The sequence below is a fragment of the Lactuca saligna genome, chromosome 4 (assembly GCF_052625555.1).
Source record: "Lactuca saligna cultivar CGN05327 chromosome 4, ASM5262555v1, whole genome shotgun sequence".
In the NCBI taxonomy this organism is placed as follows: Eukaryota; Viridiplantae; Streptophyta; class Magnoliopsida; order Asterales; family Asteraceae; genus Lactuca; species Lactuca saligna.
The window spans coordinates 11,084,608-11,104,683 of NC_136420.1; the positions used below are offsets into that span (position 1 = coordinate 11,084,608).

Genomic DNA, 20,076 nt, shown 5'->3' on the forward strand with positions numbered 1-20,076 from the left:
CCTAGTCAATGTATGGGGGTGACTGAGGACCCAATGGCTGATATTAGAAACTTGAATAATGCCAGGACTGATGAGAAAAGTATCAGAATGATCTCTACAGAAGGGTCGAAGGAGTGCATAAATAGCACTCTGGTTGGAGAAACTGAAAGCTTTCAGACCCTTATGAACGTCAAGGCACTGCCGGAAGTTGAAGGTTGCCCTAACATTCAGCTGAGGTGTCTAGGGGGCATGAAGATGCTATTGGATTTCAAAAGTGTTCAAGAGAAAAATGACTTTCTATCTAATGGGGAAGCCATTTGGAGGCCATGGTTCAAATCTCTCACAAACTGGTCTATGGAGTGCAATTATAATGAGAGAATAGCCTCCATAATTATTCAAGGGGTGCCACAACATGTATGGTGTGAGGAAGCCTTCAATTCTATAGCCAAGCTGTGGGGATCAGTGGTTATTCCGGAAGAATGTTCAACAGACTCTCCAAACCTAGCCTTTGGGCGAGTTGGTATTCTTACATCTCATCCTGGATTAATTAGCCTCTCTATTCCTGTCTATGTTGATGGAATCCGGTTAGAGATCAATGTTATGGAAGATGTGTTTGAGTCTTTAAAGCTCAGTCTTGTTCTGGAATCAAACGATTTCCAGTACCCTAATGGGAATTGGTGGTATGGGGGAGGTCGTGAGGATGATTATGCAGCACAATCGGAGGAGGACCCGATTTCGCCGATCTTGTCCCCGGCGTATTCTCGCCGGAGTCAGGACTGGGAATATGAAAAGTTGCGATCATGCGAGACGATCCCAGTTCCCGAGGAGCATTACAAGAATGAGAACACCAACGGACGGCAGAAGGGAGTCGAATCGTCGCGTGTAAGTCAAAGTGAAAGTCCGCCCCCCGCTCCAGCATGAGATTGGACTCGGATTGGGTCATCTCCGCCAGTGGGCATCGCAGGCCCACCAAGCTACTGGACCTTAATAATGAGCCTTTTCCATTCTAATTCTAACTCTATCTTGGCCCAAAATCTGACACCCTCTCCTATAGAATTATCCTCTACAACCTCCTCGTCAATGCCAATCAACCCGGCAGGAAACCATCCCCAGGATAATCTCCAAGAACCTCTTATGCCGCATGATAATACAGGTGCCCCCTCCCAGCCGAACCAAGAGAAATCTGACTCTACATCTATGGAAGTACTCAAGACGATTGAAGTGGGGGAGAGAGTGGGTTTCAAGGTTAAAGATTGTGCAGATCAACTCAAACCCTTGATCAAAAAACGTGGAGTGATGATTTTGGATCAATGAATATCTTCTCTAACAATATATGTGGAATTGGGTGTGAAGTCAAAAGAAATTGGGTCAAGGAGTTTAGAATCCAAAATCGTTCCTTTTTGGTTGGGCTTCAAGAAACAAAATCCCTTGAAGTCAAAGGTAACCTAGATAGACAATTATGGGGATCTCCAAATTTTCAGTGTGATGTGGTCGATCCTGTTGGGGCCTCAGGTGGTATTGTGTCCTTATGGGACCCTATGAGTTTCGATATATCTGAATCAATTAAGGGTGATGGTTTCTTAGCTATAAAAGGTGTTTGGTTGTCTAAGAAAGAGATGTTGCTTCGTAAATGTATATGCTCCCTAAGAACCGGGGAGGAAGAAGACACTATGGAACAAGCTCCAAAGTCTTGTGAGCTCTGATTCAGATTGTATTGGTTTGTTTTTGGAGATTTTAACGTTGTGAGATTCCCAGAAGAAAGGCTTGGCTCAATCTTTTGCCCCAACAGTACATATCATTTTAATAAATTCATCCATTTGGCAGGGTTAACTGAAATCAAAATGGGTGGGCGTCGTTTTACATATGCGAATCGAGCTGGTAACAAACACAGCAAGCTGGATAGATACCTTGTATCTGCAAATGTCCTTGACACGTGGCCATTCCTAAATGTCACAGCTCTGCCCAGGATTCACTCGGATCACTGTGTGATTATCCTATCTTCCGGTTCCTTAGATTTTGGCCCCTATCCTTTTCGCTTCTTCAATTCTTGGATGGCTGATGCTAGGTTTGAAAATATAGTGAAACAAGGCTGGGTAACCTGCTCTGATCCTGGAAGTCGGCTTCTTATTTCCCCCTTATCCATCACTGCAGGAAAGCTTAAAAACCTGAAGGAGCATGTTAAGAGGTGGAGAATGGAATTACTGGAGATGCGAAGAAAGGAGGTTTCTGATCTGTCTAATCTTATCAATCTCATTGATCTCCATGCAGAGAAGTATCCAATTGATAATGAGTTGCTGCTCCAAATACAGAATGCCCACCAAAAAATCCTGGCGTTTGAATCCTCTAGAGTGGTGGACCTAAATCAAAAATCTAGAGTAAAATGGGCGTTGGAAGGGGATGAAAACAGTGGGTTCTTCCATGGAATTATAAACAAACATCACAGGGTTAAAAGAATAAATGGCCTCAAAGTAAACGGATTTTGGGTCAACGACCCTTCAACGATAAAACAAGAAGTAGTCAATCATTTCCGGGAGAGGTACTTGGAGCCTATAAGGTCGAGACCAAAGTTTATCAGTGCTAAGTTCAAAAAACTAACTCCACAGATGGCTTCTTTCCTTGAACAACCTTTCTCTTTGGACGAAATAAAATCGGCTATATAGGCATGTGGATCAGATAAGGCCCCTGGACCAAACGGTTTCTCCTTTGCATTCCTTAAGAATCATTGGGATACTATAGGCAGCGATTTCTATTTTGCTGTAAAATATTTCGTAGCGTCGGGCATCATTGATAAGGGATGCAACTCCTCCTTTATTACCCTGGTTCCCAAAATTCAGGATCCTAATACCATTGGCGATTTCCGTCCCATCAGTTTAATCGGCTGTTTGTATAAAACCATAGCAAAGGTTCTAGCAGAAAGGTTAAAAAAGGTCGTTCACCTGGTTGTGAGCCCAAACCAGACGGCTTTCATCAAAGATCGATTTATCCTTGACGGTCCCCTCATTCTAAACGAAACGATTTCTTGGCTAAAGAAGTGTAAAAAGAAGCCGTTTGCCTTCAAGGTTGACTTTGAAAAGGCTTTCGACAGCCTTAGCTGGGGATACCTTGATTTGATCCTTGAACAGATGAATTTTGGTGCCAAATGGCGGTCATGGATACACGGGTGCCTCTCCTCAGCTAGGATTTCAGTTCTAATAAACGGAGCCGCTACCTCAGAGTTTACTATGGAACGTGGAATCAGGCAAGGTGATCCGCTGTCGCCTTTCTTGTTTCTCATTGCAGCGGAGGGACTGCATATTGCCTTGGAAGAGGGTAAAGAAATTGGAATCTTTGAAGGAATAAAACTGCCAAACCAGGGCCCAAGCCTCTCTCACCTCCAGTATGCAGACGATGTTATCTTCCTAGGTTCTTGGTCGATTGAAAATGCAAAAAACCTGATCCGTATCCTTCGTTGCTTTGAATTGGCATCCGGCCTCAAAATCAATATGTCCAAAAGTAAAATATATGGCTTTGGCGTTCAAGGATGTGAGCTGGAGTTGGTGGCCCGGTGCCTAAACTGCTCCATTGGATCCATACCGTTTATCTACCTTGGCCTCCCAATTGGTGCATCCATGGCTAGAGTTGTACACTGGAATCCACTGATAGCGAAATTCCAAACGAAGCTATTAAAATGGAAGGCTTCAACTTTGTCATTTGGGGGTCGCTTAACTCTGTGTAAGGCGGTCCTGGGCAGCCTAGGATCTTTCTACTTCTTTATGTTTAAAGCCCCTATTAAAGTGATTAAAACACTTGAGAAGATCAGAATGAGGTTCTTTTGGGGTGGTGATTTGGACAAAAGAAAGATTATGTGGGTCGCATGGGACAAAACTTGTGCTTCTATAGAAAGGGGCGAACTAGGTATTGGCAGCCTGAAAGCTCAAAACAATGCATTACTGGGAAAGTGGTGGTGGCGGTTCAAAGCAAATCCGAATGACATATGGGCTGTAGTAATAAAGTCAATCTTTGGAGCTGAAGGAGGCTTCAATAGGCCCTCGGTAGCTCGAAGGAAAAGTGGGTGTTGGGGGGTAATTGCTAGCCTCCCTAAAATACTCGAAAAGGATAATATCTCATTTGTAAGCCATTTCCATCTGGTTCACAATGATGTCGTGCCAGGATCAATGAAATGGACCTGGGATTTGGAACCATCCGGGGCATATTCGGTATCATCCTTGAGGAACTATATTGACTCAACCACCCTACCTTGCTCTGATGAGAAGTGGCAGTGGAACCCACTAATCCCCGGGAAATTGAATATCCTAGCATGGAGAATCAGCCATAGGAGACTCCCAACAATGGTCAATTTATCAAAAATTGGCATCACACAATCCAACCTATGTAAAATCTGTGGTGAGGCTCCAGAGACTGAACACCATTTGTTTATAGAATGTGGGACTGCAAAAGAATTATGGCAAAAAATAGCTGGATGGTGGCGATTGATGGATCCAAATGTTCAAGCGATTAACGATCTTCTTAACTGCAAGAACGTGCTGAATGGACACAAGAGGCTGGGAAACATTCATGAAGGTATCATGTTAGTATTCCTATGGGTAATTTGGAACTTCCGGAACCTGAAGGCTCACGCCTCAGGTGCTAAATCTCTCTCGGTGCTGGCTTATGAGGTACAATCTATGTCCGCGTTCTGGATTAATGCGAGGAATAGAAAGGGTGTATCCCTTAGGTGGCTCGATTGGTGTTGCGACCCTATTCGGGAATGTTATGCAAAAATGTAGTTAGCTCCTGATGTTTAGTTTCGTTTTATGTTTCCTTTTCTTGTATTTTTTTCTTTTTTCCTTGCTAAACTTTGTACCTACTAGCCTCTGGCTAGTTTTTTATTTTTCTTTTCAATACCAGCTTGCCGTTAAAAAAAAAAAGCAATACAAGGTAAATTTTGTATTTTTATCAACTAGGGCTAGCGAGGTCCAAATCATGGTTTTAAGTTACTTTTCGGCGACAAATGTTACCACATGCTTTATTTATTGAAGATTTTAAATATCTTGACATGAGTGACACCATGTTATTGTTGTAGGGTGGATGGAAAGATTTGCCATGGAAGTTATTTTGGTTCCAGTTAATTTCTAATAATAAAAAACAGACACATGGTCGCAAAAAGATATTTTTTTGTAATAATAATGTAAATAAGTTCTTATGCTTCAAATTCTATATTGAGGTCTTTGCTGAAGAGTTGCGTTTTGACTTAGATCTATCATGTTGTGCTCAATCTCTGTTATAGCAAAAAAGAAAAACACAATGACGGATATCTAACCAACTATGTTTGCCGATGACATCTCCCTACACTCTCTTATCTCTTGTTAATAGGTATGCTCCCGACAAAATTATATGTAATATATCCCATCATTACTTTTCTTTTTCAATAAAAAGACTGCAAAATACTATACAACCGATGAATATTAATTACTTTCAACACAGAGATTGTATCCTTTAAACGCAATTATATTTTTTAATAGGTTAAAAATCTACTTTGATGAAAATTCATTGATATATGTTACTACAATGATAGCCACATCCATAATCAATTTGTTGTCGTTATAGGTATCTTTGTCGACAAGTTTAGCGACCATGATCATTGATGTAGAGTTGATAAATACTAGTAATATAAAGTAGAAATTAAATACTAGCAATGCAAAACATAAAACAAAGATATAAGTTGAAAGTAAAGACGAGACACGAGTATATAAAAAGATAAGTACTATATGAAAACATACCTAGTTAAAAGGAAACCAAGGTTTAGACTACTCCTATATATGCCAGTATGCCACCACATTATAACTTGATTTTAAGCTTCCATATACACATTTGTTAATGAGGTGATGTCTTTTATAAGAGTCAAATCATTGTCTCATTCAGTCTAACTTCGTGCTATTATCTAATGTCCTACTTGTGTATCCTCTTCTCTTCACACCGTTGACCATGACTAACTCCACATTCTTAACTGCAATTAACAATCGCTCCTCCCAACCAACTCAATCTTTATTCCCACAATTTTTCAATGATGATTCCACTTTCAACAAATTTCATATTTTGTGTTCGGTATCCTGTCCAACAGTATTCTACCAACGTCATCAAAATTTTAGCCGAGATGTTGTAATACATTATAATTATTTTAGTTGTGATAATGATTTTATTGATAATAAGAATAGGAATTTCGTGTAAAAAAAATATAAAAGTGACATATAAAGAATGGTGATAGAGATATTTACCAAAAAAGAAAAAAAGTTTACCATTAAACCATCTTTAATTTTGTGTGAGGATTTTTAACATCAAAGATTTCTAACAAAAGGCAATGATGAAACAATGATAGAAGCAAGCTAGTAGAATGGAAGAAGGATATCTTTTGAGTGAGGGCCATAAAGACAAGTTCTCCCCACCTCAATTGATTTCCAATATTTCTTCCCATACCTTTAATCTTGATTTGTTTCCCACAATGCATCACCTAATACACAAAGTAATCCAGTCACGATCAAATAATTGGGCTTTTATAATGTTGTTTTGTTCTCCTAATTGTGGTAATGAAGGAGATCGTGATTGTATTAAGATAGGGCAATATAGCAACTTCATATCTATGAGTGATTAACACCTCAGATCCACCTCTCCCACTTACAACAGAAATAGATAAATGCTTCCTCCTAACCTTTCCCCCATCTTTCTAGAGTGTTCTATATATAGTGCACTAGCTTGACTTTTTGTATGGTTACGACGATTTATAATTAAGTCTTTCATAAGCTACATTTGACTTTTTCATGTGTTTCAATCATTCATCGTATCACTTGATTGCATGTAATCGATGTAGATGCAAAACCTAACTTATAAGCAAAAGCCTTGTTTGTTTACATAATTTGTGGATGGTTTGCACTTTTTAAATCCGATTCAGTCAGACAATAGTTTGTAATCTAGGTGTTTAAAAAGCTAAAAAATCTTAGACACTGCAGTTAAAAACACATCAAAACATCATACTAATTATCTTTTTTTTTAACCGCAAACTTATTACAAAACAGAGCCTAGCGAGCAGCTAAAAACTGATCAACACAACAGATTACATCCAGTTGTCCTATTTGAGGTTATTACAGCCTAATTTGCCTCTAACACTAAGCCACAAAACAAGAGACATAAACAACCTTATATACGCTCTCTAGCTGGAGAATATTTTTATTATTACCCTTGAAATTAACATAGTTCATTCCTTTTGGACCAAAGAACCCATACGTAAGCTCCGACGACAACTTCATACTTTACAACTTCGAACCAACTCCTGATGAAACAATCCTCATCCAAGACTAGATAATAGATCAGTTGAGTTAATACATGAAAGGTTCGTAAGAATAGTAATTGTGTCTTGAGTATTGGTTAACTGAAACTCCAAGTAACTACTTCACCATTAGATTATTTGTTTACAGACATGTTAACAACTGGTTGAAAGGTTTAACTAAGACTTCATTCGTTTTAATGATTCAGATTTGTTCTTCATCCGCATTATGTGCTCATAAACTAATTCTTGTCTTCAGCTTTATGTGCGGGTGATAATTTCCACAAGGGAAGTCTTCATGACTTAGGAGATGAGGAATTAAGGTAAGCATGTTCTTCTTCGTATGAAGAGGTGGAGAAATGGCAGAATCATTCCAAGGTCAGTTGTCAATTTACGTTAAAGCTCTAGTTTCAACTGAACTGATCACTAGCAAGTAGTTATATAACTTCCAAGTTTTATGACAAACTACTATGGTATATTAATAATTATAAAGCAAAAAAAAAAAAAAAAAGTATTCTTGCAGATTACATACTATAACATACTTAATTAAGTACTACTTATCCGATCTAAACCCCAACAAAAAATCTTATTGATCATGTGACTAATTAATAGTAGTTTCTAGACTAACCCACCGTTTTACATACATATATCCATGGAAGCAGCACTAATTAACAAAATAATCTAGAGTAAATTTATAGATCATATAATTCAATTTTATTCATTCCAAAAACGATTTTTTTTTTGTGTGTATATGCAATATTGGTCCGAAGTTGTGCTTAAATAATGCTTAATTAAAAGTTCTTCAAGTATGACAAGAATTTTGAAACCATTTGTGAAGAGAAATTTTCTTTCTTGATTTGCCTTCTCTTAATTCCTTATTCGCTTACTAATCAAAATAAATACACAGAACGAAACAAATTATCTTGAAAATAAGAACGAAAAAAATAAAGCTGAACAATTCGTACGTAAAATATCCTTTTACAACAAAATATATAATTAAATTTATTCATATATAAAATGATACCTTCTTACAAGATTCTTGATAGTTGATATACACACACATGCCACAAGCCACGGAATCCACTAATAAGATGTCACCATAAAACGCCATCATTTTGAAACCCTTACTTCAAACACTACTTTTTGAAAGCACACTTGAAACCCTAATTAGGTCATGAAAAAACACCCATAAACTTTTAAAATCTTTGATCAATTTCAATCACGTTGGGGTGGTTTTGGAGTGTGGTTTTTGTTTGCTCCTGGTCCTGGATAATCGGTTTTCTCCAAATCCATCCTCTCACTCATGAATTCATCTTCCAGAAATTCAGTTTCTTCAATATTCATAATCTGTTTCATCCATTTCACAAAACCAAAAATAACATGGAGTAATCAAGATTTTTAATTTTTTATTGTACATGTGTTTTACACATGTACAAATTTCCATAGAATATAGAATGTACCTGGTTCTTGGTGTCCCCAGATGCCATGATTTCTTCTTTCTCGTTCAACAAATGTCTATGAATCTTTCCTGCAACATTTTCAAAAGTTATATATATCTATACGTTATACAATGAGTAGACCTAGGGTGCATGCATCTAAGGGTACAGTACAACTAAAGATGCATGTATCATGGTCACATAACAAATTCTTGGAGAACTACCAGATATCAAGATAGCATCAGCTATGAACAGAACGTGAGAAAAAGCTAGAAGAGTGACAATTAGATGAAAAACATTAGCTGCCATTTTTGCACTTCACTTAGGGTTAAAAGGCTAGTTCTGAATCTATTCCATATTTATAGATCAATGTTTGGACTTTTTTTGATTTGTGGGTGGAGACACAAACACACTCCAAGTGAGGGAGAAATCATTTAGAAGGTAGTGGTGGACACAAAGTTATTGTAGAGTATGATCGTCTTTGATTTGTGAGGTTATTTTTAAATATAGACTTTTCGAAGTCTTGTGTATTTGTTGGATTTTTAAAAGGATTACAGGTGTAGTACAACGTACTGAAAGTAAGTTTTTAATAATTAGACAGAATTTGAGACTTCATCTGAGAAACATCTTCCGATAAGCGTTATGAAATAAAGCACTACAATTTGTAATTAAACAAACTTAGGTGCATGCATTATTAATGTATAAAGACCAATAAAACAAATTATATATATATATATATATATATATATATATATATGGATTTTCTAATATGTACCTTAAGAGCACATATAAGAAGTATTAATTAATCACAATTATTACCATAATTAAATGTTAAATACATTAATTATAAGAAATGTTACCATAATTAAATATAAAATTCATTAATAATCTTCATAATTAATACATTTCACATTTAATTATGATAATAATTATGATTAATTAATAATTCTTAGATGTACCCTTAAAGCATATATTAGAAAATTTCATATAGAGATTTTTTAATATATATATATATATATATATATATATATATATATATATATATATATATATATATATATATATATATATATATATATATATATATTTAAAAAGTTAAATGTAATGTGAAATGAGAAAAAACAAGAGAAATATTTAAAGAGAATAAGGAAGAGAACAAAACTATACAGAAGAATAAAACAAAAGAGAAACACAAAAATAGAAAATGTTAAGTGTATGTGAAAGATGAATAATATTACCACAAATGAACGTTATTAATTTGCAATTAATGGAGGAGAGTTATATTTATGGATGTCTTGGTTTTGAAGAAACAAACAAAATTATAAAAGATGATTCAAATAAAGAAACAAATAGTTAGTATAATGAAAAGATATCTAAATAAATAATTAAATTGAAGGTTGTTCAAAGCCAAACAAGCACCAGCATTGTTAACTAAATATAAAAATTCATTAAACACTGATTAAATTGGAATTATATATATACATGAAACATAATTTAATGCCAAGTAATGATGAATAAACTTATATATAAGTTAATTATATCCAATGTTTTTGTTTAGAAACACAACTTCTATAACGAATGTTACTAGGTCACCTTTCATGCACCGAGTAATTATATGTTACAAACATGACTCTGTCTCATGTCTTGGAGTCATGGTAGACGAATCACTATGACGACAGAGACTGAGTAGTATCAGGATTTGATCAATATGTTATCTAACATATCTTCCACATGTCTTACCAAATCATCAGAATCCAAATATAAGTACTTTCAATTTTATTTAATCTACTAGTTGTTTATCGACCCACAATGTTATTTGATCTAATTAACCATTTCTATTATTTATCAGATATATAATCTTTATTTATATTCATATAGTTCTTTTGATTAAGAAGTTATAATACTTACATATAATTTGAACTATGAGTCGTATGCCCGTAACTATTGGTTTAATAACTTGATTAATACCAGAATATGTCAAAATCCACTTATCATAGTAATATCAGATATCAGTAACATATGACCTGGATATATAATTAAGTCTAGAAAGTTTAAAAGAAAGTGGAGGACTACCTAACATTCCCTCTTAAAATGGACATTGTCTCCTCTTTTTGGTATTCATATGGCCATTATATAATATAACCAAATGTACGATTATTGATCCAAGTAATGTTATTATAATAATATCTCAAAAAGTTACAAGTAGCAAATATATTATCATATGATGTCTCTTGTACATGTGGCTTAAATCATATTGATGTGCATACTTTTGCAAGCATGCATTATTTAAGCCTCTCTAAATTCCATTCCCTAACAGATGACAGGATTAGAGTAAGAAACAAGTATTCAAAAATAGCCGTAAAGTTTTTTTTTTCTTTGTTTTTCTTGTTACTTTTTCCCTGTTTATGTTCTTTGATAGCCATTAAGGTTATTTGTATCGCGAACAAACTTATGTAAATTGTTGTCAATAATATTCTTATCATATGAACTATAAAAGTGGCTCTAGTGGTTTTTAAATTTGGTAAAACATATTTTCAATTCCATTTAAACTTTTGGATGAGGAAACACTCCTGCTATACATGTATTTATATCTTATTAAAATCCTAACATTTATATTTTTGTTACAAAAAATATAAATAAAATCGTAGTTTATACTTTATAGGGAAAAGCCCAAATAAACTCATTATAATGCTTCGAAAACAGTTATATTATTTTGTATCTATTAAAATATGTTATTTTATTTTTATGATTATAATTAGAGAAAATGATTTTTGAGGGTAACTAACTGTTGCGTTTGTTCTTTTTTTTTTGTACTTAATATACCATCGAGTTTGTTGTTTGTGTTCACCATAACCTTTTTTGACTAGCTTTTGACCTGTGATAGCCGGTCAAAGGGTTATGGTGAACACAAACAATAAGTTCGATGGTATATTAAGTACAAAAAAAAAGGAAAGAAACCAAATGTGAACAAATACAACAATTGGTTACCCTCCGTATCCATATTTCATTTACTCATTTACAGCAAATCCCACGACATATCCTACTGATATTAATGATTGTATGAGATTCATTCTTGCTTTTCTTCAAAACATAACCCACGAAAGAACATTATTGATACATGTACAATTTTGTAATGCACTTGAATATTTATTAGGGGAATCTTGACTAAGCAGATGCATTTCATGATTACATTTACATTTTCAATCAAATGATTTATCGTATCATGGATTCTAGAGTAGTCTACAAACGAGTGGAATCACAAGTGCTATGATTTTTGAGTTTACTTAGCTTTAAGATCGAACTCATAGGATAAGGTACAATTAATATGTACAATATCATGCAGCTTTTGCAGACACATCACCATAATATACGTTGAGGTAAATGTTTATGCTAATAAATATACATTTCATACACAATCATATCCTTTTGCAGAGAGGTGTTGACAGCTAACCACAGTAAGCATAGCATAGACCATGTTTTAACGAAGTTACCCCTCCGAAATGTTCTTCATATACGTTATAGCCAAAGAAGGTTGCAGTCTTTGATAATTTTACAACTTTAATTTCATTTAACTTTTCGGGGAAAATGACTCAGAAGGATAACCAACTATTGAGTTTATTCTCATTTGGTCCCTTTTTTGTACTTAATATATCATCAAATTTGTTGTTTGTATTTACCATAACCGTTTGACCGACTATCACAGGTCAAAAGTCGATCAAAATGGTTATGGTGGACACAAACAACAACTTTGATGTTATATTGAGTACAAAAAAATGAAAAAGACCAAATAAAAACAAATGTAAAAGTTAGTTACTCTCAAAATTCATTTTCCCTTATAATTATATGTTTTTTTACTGATAACCCCTAGCTATTTGAATTGTCCATTATTTAGGTAAAAACTTGTTATATAGAAAAATTTAGAAAAACCTAACTATCGTACCTAAATGTTCAGAAACATTATTTATATTTGATATATATTTATAGCCTTATATTCTAATACACCAACCATTTTTGTGCTATTAACTTCCAGCACTACAAAAAATATACCTTTAACCGGCGACACTATTACCGGCGACAAGGGGCTTTAGCGGCGACTCTAGATATTGTTGCCGCTAAAGCCCTTGATTGCCAGTAATAGTGTCGCCGATAAAGGGTTGGCACCCGGATCCGCACTTTCCCCCTGTTACATCTGAACCGTTCGATGAGATATCTAATCCAACCGGTGTGGTGTCTTATCGTATCTAACCTAATACCAGTGACATATTTGTTGCTGCTAAAGAGTTAAAAAAGTCGCCGCTAATAGTTAACGAAAAAACACGCGGTAGCCTTCCCTCCAGTTTGTCGCCGCTATTGCTAAAAGTCGCCGGTAAAGCTCTACCTGTTGCCGCTATTACCTCTCGCAGATAAAAAAAACGCACGACGAACCCTCATTTCTCCATTTGCTTTCTGTTTGCTGCGCTTCTTTCCTTCGCCATTTCCAGCTTCTTCCGATTTTCAGCTTCTATTTGCTTGTTCCAAGCAAATTTCTTCCCACATTGTGTCCTATTAAGAATCTAGGTCTGGTTAAAGCTTTTGGGACCAATTTCTTGTTGGAATCCTAAGTCGAGTAGGACTTGGAGACCAAGTAATAGCAACCTAGTTTTTAGGAAATAAATAACAAGTCGGTTTCTAGTTTCCTAATTGTAGTCTACTTACAAGTCGGTAGTTAGGATTATATATACATTGTTTTAGGTCAAGCCATGATCACTGGAAAACATTGTAATATGGTGAGTTTTGAGAGAGTTTATTATATAATCAAAGAGTTATTTTGATTTGAAACAATCGTGTTTACATATTCCAATCTTTAATTGGTATTAGAGCTAAGAAACAAGAAGCTGTGAGATCGATTTTACGTGTTGACGAGTCGGGTCAACATGGCTGATGTAGGGGAAGACGGAGGACCTGCTCCGATGAGGACCAAGGAGATGGGAGCGACTTCTGTTGTCTGTCTGATGCTGACACCAACAAATTACATTGTCTGGGCCCTACGTATGAAGGTGGTGCTTAGAATTCACAAGGCTTGGATAGTGATCGATCCAGGAACAGAAAAGAATGAAGAGAAAGATTACCTTGCAATAGGACTGTTGTATTAGGCAATCCCGGAAGATCAAATCATGCAAATCGGAGATGTGGAATCTGCCAAGGGACTGTGGGAATCGATCAAGGCTCGCTATGTAGGAGCTGATAGGGTGAAAGAGGCCCGATTGCAAATCCTAAACGCAGAATTTGATTGATTGAAGATGCAAGAATCTGAAACGATTGATAGCTATGCTGGAAAGATATCTGGAATCGCGTCTAAATCAGCAGCCCTAGGAGAAACCATTGATGAATCGAAGTTGGTAAAGAAGTTCCTCAAAACACTGCCCCGATCGAAATTCATCCAGATCATTGCCTCCCTTGAACAGGTGTGGTGGGATGAATCAAGGCGTATGAAGAGAGGATAAAAGAAGAAGAGGACGACGGAGGAGAAGGTCACGCGAGAGTGATGCTCACGAAATCAGCGTCGTCTGGAAGTGGTGGGTCTTTTGGATTTCATGGAGGAATGACAGGGAAGGTAAAGGGAAAAGGCTCGTCAAGTGGAACTATTCATGGAGCAACCGGGTCGAATGGTGGATCAAGTGGATCAGGCCCAAATGTGTTTAAATCAAAACAAGCACAAGATGCGGAGCCCAATTCTAATTGCAAAAATTGTAATTGTTATTGTCACAAGAATCGGAAAAATAGGGAAAAAGACCGATCTAAGGTAATTTGTTTTCTGTGTGACAAACCGGGTCACTTTGCTTCTGAATGTTCGGAACGACTCCAAAAACTACAAGACGGTGATTTTTCGGAACGTGACGACAGTGACGAATCCATTTTTTAAATATGGATCGGGTTGAAGAATTCTCTAAAAGGACTTAGAGATTCGGGGGTGATTGTTGGAATCCTAAGTCGAGTAGGACTTGGAGACCAAGTAATAGCAACCTAGTTTTTAGGAAATAAATAACAAGTCGGTTTCTAGTTTCCTAATTGTAGGCTAATTACAAATCGGTAGTTAGGATTATATATACATTGTTTTAGGTCGAGCCATGATCATTGGAAAACATTGTAATATCGTGAGTTTTGAGAGAGTTTCTCATATAATAAAAGAGCTATTTTGATTTGAAACAATCGTGTTTACATATTCCAATCTTTATTTCTTACTCCATTTCTTCAACAAAGGTAAGTTAATTTTGTAATTTCCTTTTCAATTTGTATGTTAATTTCGATTTTTAGCTTCTGTCACACCCCCGAACCAGACGGCGGAAACGTCCGGGGGCTGTCGTGACTCAATTGAATACCATAACATTGAATATATATGAAACATAACAACATTCGTCACCATTCATCATCATAGTACAACCAGTAGTGTTTACATAACATACATTGTTTAAACATTACATTCCCCAAAAATTAAGTTGTTTAATTCATACAAAAATAAACCGCAACCGTCACTGGATATGATTTCCCTTGATTCACTGGCTCCCTGAGAATACAAGTATTTTGAAAAACGTCAACATATGAAATGTTGGTGAGTTCATAAGTAGTGTTTGAAATCGAATGTTTGTATTGTTTGAAGAACCACCAGAAAATCCGATATTTTCTGAAAAGATAAGTTTTCGAAAACGTTTGTGAAGATCCATAGGTATGCTTGTTCGTTTCTATACTTGTAAAAAAAAATGTTCATTGAAAATGTATGCATTTCAAATCAGTTCGTATTGAAAACCCTAGGAAAACCCGATGTTCTCCTAGTTCCTTGAATTACGTGATGTTACATTGAAACCATTGCATAGCATATAGTGTCAGTCCCGGGCGACGTTGGAAGGTTTTCGAGCAGGATTATTTACTACAAACCCGCGTTACACAAACGCCCAGTTTATAGTTATACTAACGACTCCGAAGGCGTCGTCAATACTAATCGCGTTATCCAATCGCCCTGACTAGGTGAAGTCCCACATCCGAAGAGAAAGAGGTCACGAAGACCCCGGTAACTCCATTAGCCGGTTGGGGATAAAATGTACGAGGGGTCCCAGACCCGCCTCGCATGAAATGTAGACCTTACTAGCAAGACCAAAGGACCCTTGGGGACCGGTGGTATACAAGCCATTGAAAGTCCATTTACGTTGTGTCGGATCGATAAAACCCAACACTCCGTAAAAAAAATGTCTTCGGGCCTTAAGATCAGGTCATTGGGCTAGCTAGGCTCAACGAACAAGATTTTACACTTGTGGGGCCCAAAGATGGTGCATAGACGTCTGTGCACACTCGCATGTGTATGTATAACCAAACGTTACTTGTATGAATTGTAGTGTCGTAGTGTTAGTAGTTGTAGATTTCTATTGGCTCGAGACCGAGCCAATTCGTTTAACAACGACTTTTGGTATTGTAATGTATTGTATTCCGTTGATAGTCGTGGTGCCATCATTTGATCAAATTGGGTATATTGAACTAGCCTTGAAATATTCCTGTTTTCAGCCCCTCATCATTTGTAAAATTTACATTTTCAACCCTTTATATTAAATACTTCCCGGTTTAGTCCTTAAACTATTTTTCTTGACATTTTAACACCAAAAATTATTGAAATTAATATTTTTCAACATATTTTTCATAAAAAACAGTTTAAGTCCTTGAAAATGCAGTTTTCACGGTTTTAACCCCTTCTTTTCGCAATTTTTACAATTTTGGCCCAATTTGGAAAATTTTTGCAACTTTGGTCCTTTTTAAATTTAAAAAGCATTTTAAACCTTTGAAAAGGAGTTGGAACACTTATAGTCCACTGTTTTACAGAAAGTTACAGTTTTGGCCCTCCAAAACAGAAAAATTCGCATAATGGGCCTTATTGGGCCGAAAGTTACATTTTTAACCCATTAAGCTTAAAATTTATGTTTTTAGTCCCCTAAATGAGTATATTTCCAGAAATTTATTTATGAAAACTGTTTTGGCACACTTCATCCATCAGAATCTGTGACATGTCGATTTGGGCCCTTATTTTTGCATTTTTCACATTTTAGGCCCAAAATTTGTGTTTTTAACCCAAAGAAATTATTGCTAAACTACTTAGCCAATTTTTCTTGAAGCACTTTGTGTTTAGAAATATATTTGAAGTTAAAATCATGTAGCACAAGTTATATCTCGGTTTTGATGAGTTTTGAGGCTAGATCCAACATAAAAACACATAAAAGCATACATATAAGCATGGAAATCATACAAGGCATACAAACACATATAGATCTACACTTTCACTTGTATTCCCCCCCCCCCCCCCCACAAAACTCATAAAAATAGAAAATAGGGGGTATGAAGCTCACCTTGGGGTGTTGATTCGGTTTTGCAAGGAAAATGGAAGGAAAAATGAAGTGTTTTTGGCCTTGGCTCCCTTTGATGAAGATCTCGAATTTTGAGATGGTTCTAGGGTGCAAGATCACGATTTTTGCATAGATTAGGAAAGGATTTTGATAACAAAAGAATTTAAACCATAGATCTATGCATAATCTTACCTTAGATGATGATTTACTTGCAAAATCCTCTTGGAAAGTCCCTAATTTTCAAGATTTTTGGAGAGGGGAGGAAGGAGAGTTCTTGAGTGTTCTAGAGAGAATTTGAGATATTTTTGGTGTGTGTGAGAGGGGATTCGGCCGAGAGTGGGAAGAGAGAAGAGAGGAAGTGATATTTGAAGTGATACATGCATGGAGGTATGTGATATGTGCCTAGAAATCCATTAGATAATAGTGAGGTGTCACTCACTAGTCAACATGCTTCCTTTCCTCTTGGGCTCATGCATTGGGCCGAGAATGGGGAGAGAAGAAGGAAAAATTGGGCTCTTTGCCCCTAAGCCCAACATTAGAGGTAGTTTAGGGTATTTATTGGCCTTATAAAATAAAATTGTGATTTTTATGCTTTATTAAGCTAGGTTAGGTTAAATTATGGATCAAAACTTGTGTTTTATTTCATTCTAGGTTCTACCTAGCCCAAAATATTGCAATAAACGAATGTGGGTCCAATTAGAACCCAATTAGGGTCCTAAACCCATGATAGTCCAATTTGGAAATTCATTGGTCCATTTGGATCCAATAAGGAAGTCCTAGTCCTAAATGGACTTAACAAGAACTTCTAGGGTCTCCAATTGTTTGATGACTACTTATAGTACTTGTATCTTGTATTTGATTGAAGTTTTTGATTCACATGTACTTGAATGCATAGATTACATGGCTCAAAATTTATAGTTGTGACATCATCCCCCCGTTAGAGGGAATTTCGTCCCGAAATTCTGTTTGAAAGCTAGATTTGAGAAAACTAGAATAGGTGAGGGTACTTTTGCTTCATTTGATCTTCGCGTTCCCACGTGAATTCTGGCCCACGCTTTGCGTTCCACCGTACCTTCACGATCGGGATGCGACTCTGCTTAGTACGCTTCACCTCCCTGTCCATAATCTCGATTGGTTCTTCGACGAACAGGAGATTCTCATTGATTTCGATTTCGTCAAGAGGAATGACAAGGGTTTCATCTGCTAGGCACTTTTTCAGATTAGAAACATGAAACACGGGGTGTACACCGTTTAGCTCTGCGGGTAGTTGTAGTCTGTATGCTACTGGACCTATTCGGGCGACGATTTCGAAAGGTCCAACGTATCGCGGGTTCAGCTTTCCCCGTTTTCCGAAACGTATAACCCCTTTCCAGGGTGAGACCTTCAACATTACTCGATCACCGACCTGGAATTCTAAGGGCTTTCGCCGTTTATCAGCGTAGCTCTTTTGCCGGTCACGCGATGCCTGTAATCGAGCTTTGATCTGGACAATCTTTTCTGTGGTCTCGCGAATGATTTCCGGTCCCGTTAATGCCCTGTTTGACGTATGTGCTCTTGCTAGCTGGGTGTCACCTACTTCAGCCCAACATAACGGTGATCTACATTTACGCCCGTACAGTGCTTCGAAAGGGGCCACCTTAATGCTCGAATGATAACTATTGTTATATGAAAACTCGATCAACGGTAGGTGGGTATCCCAAGACTTTCCGAAGTCTATCACACATGCACGAAGCATGTCTTCAAGCGTCTGAATGGTTCGTTCGCTTTGACCGTCCGTTTGTGGGTGATACGCTGTGCTCATATCAAGATGAGTTCCCATTGCCTTGTGGAGCGACTGCCAAAAGCGTGACGTGAACCTACTGTCCCTATCCGAGATGATAGATTTTGGCACTCCATGAAGTCTTACAATCTCTCGTAGGTATAAACGCGTCAGCCTCTCCATCTTGTAGGACTCTTTGATGGGCAGGAAATGGGCAGATTTCGTCAGTCGATCGATGATTACCCATATGGTGTCCAAACCGTCCGGCGTCTTGGGCAGCTTGGTCACGAAGTCCATAGAAATCCCCTCCCATTTCCACTCAGGGATTGCCAGTTGCTGTAACAATCCGGAAGGTTTCTGGTATTCCACTTTTACCTTGGCACACGTAAGGCACTTACTAACATAAGTTGCGATTTCCGCCTTCATGTTAGGCCACCAATAGTGCTGCTTAATGTCCAAATACATCTTGTCCGAACCAGGATGAATGGAGTATCGTGTCTTGTGGGCTTCCTTCATAACGATCTCCCTGAATCCTCCGATCTTTGGAACCCAAATACGGTTCATGAAGTAGTATACCCCATTCTCTTTGACTTCCAGGTTCTTCTCCATTCCGCGTAATGCCTCGCTAGTTCTATTTTCCGTTTTCATAGCCTCTGCCTGGACTGATGCAATTTGAGCGGTCAGATGAGACTGAATGGTTATCGAGTGCGTTTTCGCACGGCGATTTGTGTACTCCTTCCGACTTAATGCGTCAGCTACCACGTTGGCCTTGCCTGGATGGTACTTGATCTCGCATTCGTAGTCGTTTAACAACTCCACCCATCTTCGTTGTCTCATGTTCAGCTCCTTCTGATTCAAGATGTGCTGGAGGCTCTTGTGGTCTGTGAAGATGGTGCACTTTGTACCGTACAGGTAGTGCCTCCAAATTTTTAGGGCGAAGACCACGGCTCCCAGTTCTAGGTCATGGGTTGTGTAATTTACTTCGTGCGTCTTTAGTTGACGGGACGCATATGCTATCACTCTTCTACGTTGCATGAGAACGCAACCTAAACCTTGATTTGACGCGTCACAGTAAACTACAAAATCTTCCGTCCCTTCGGGTAGAGATAGTACAGGAGCGCTACAAAGAGCTTGCTTCAAGGCTCGAAACGCAATCTCTTGTCGGTCTGTCCACTTGAATGGCACACTCTTTTGCGTAAGCAAGGTAAGTGGCTTGGCGATTTTAGAGAAGTTTTGGATGAA

The 20,076-nt window shown here is 37.2% G+C and overlaps 1 long non-coding RNA gene across 1 annotated transcript; it reads right to left on the reverse strand.

Annotated features, from left to right (window-relative positions):
- Positions 1-8,252: 8,252 nt before the first annotated feature.
- Positions 8,253-9,161, reverse strand: LOC145041215 (uncharacterized). The gene is made up of 3 exons (XR_013680002.1): positions 8,937-9,161; positions 8,737-8,804; positions 8,253-8,623 (listed from the first exon to the last, which is right to left on the reverse strand). It is a non-coding gene; the product is annotated as an uncharacterized LOC145041215 (long non-coding RNA).
- Between the last annotated feature and the right edge of the window lie 10,915 nt (positions 9,162-20,076).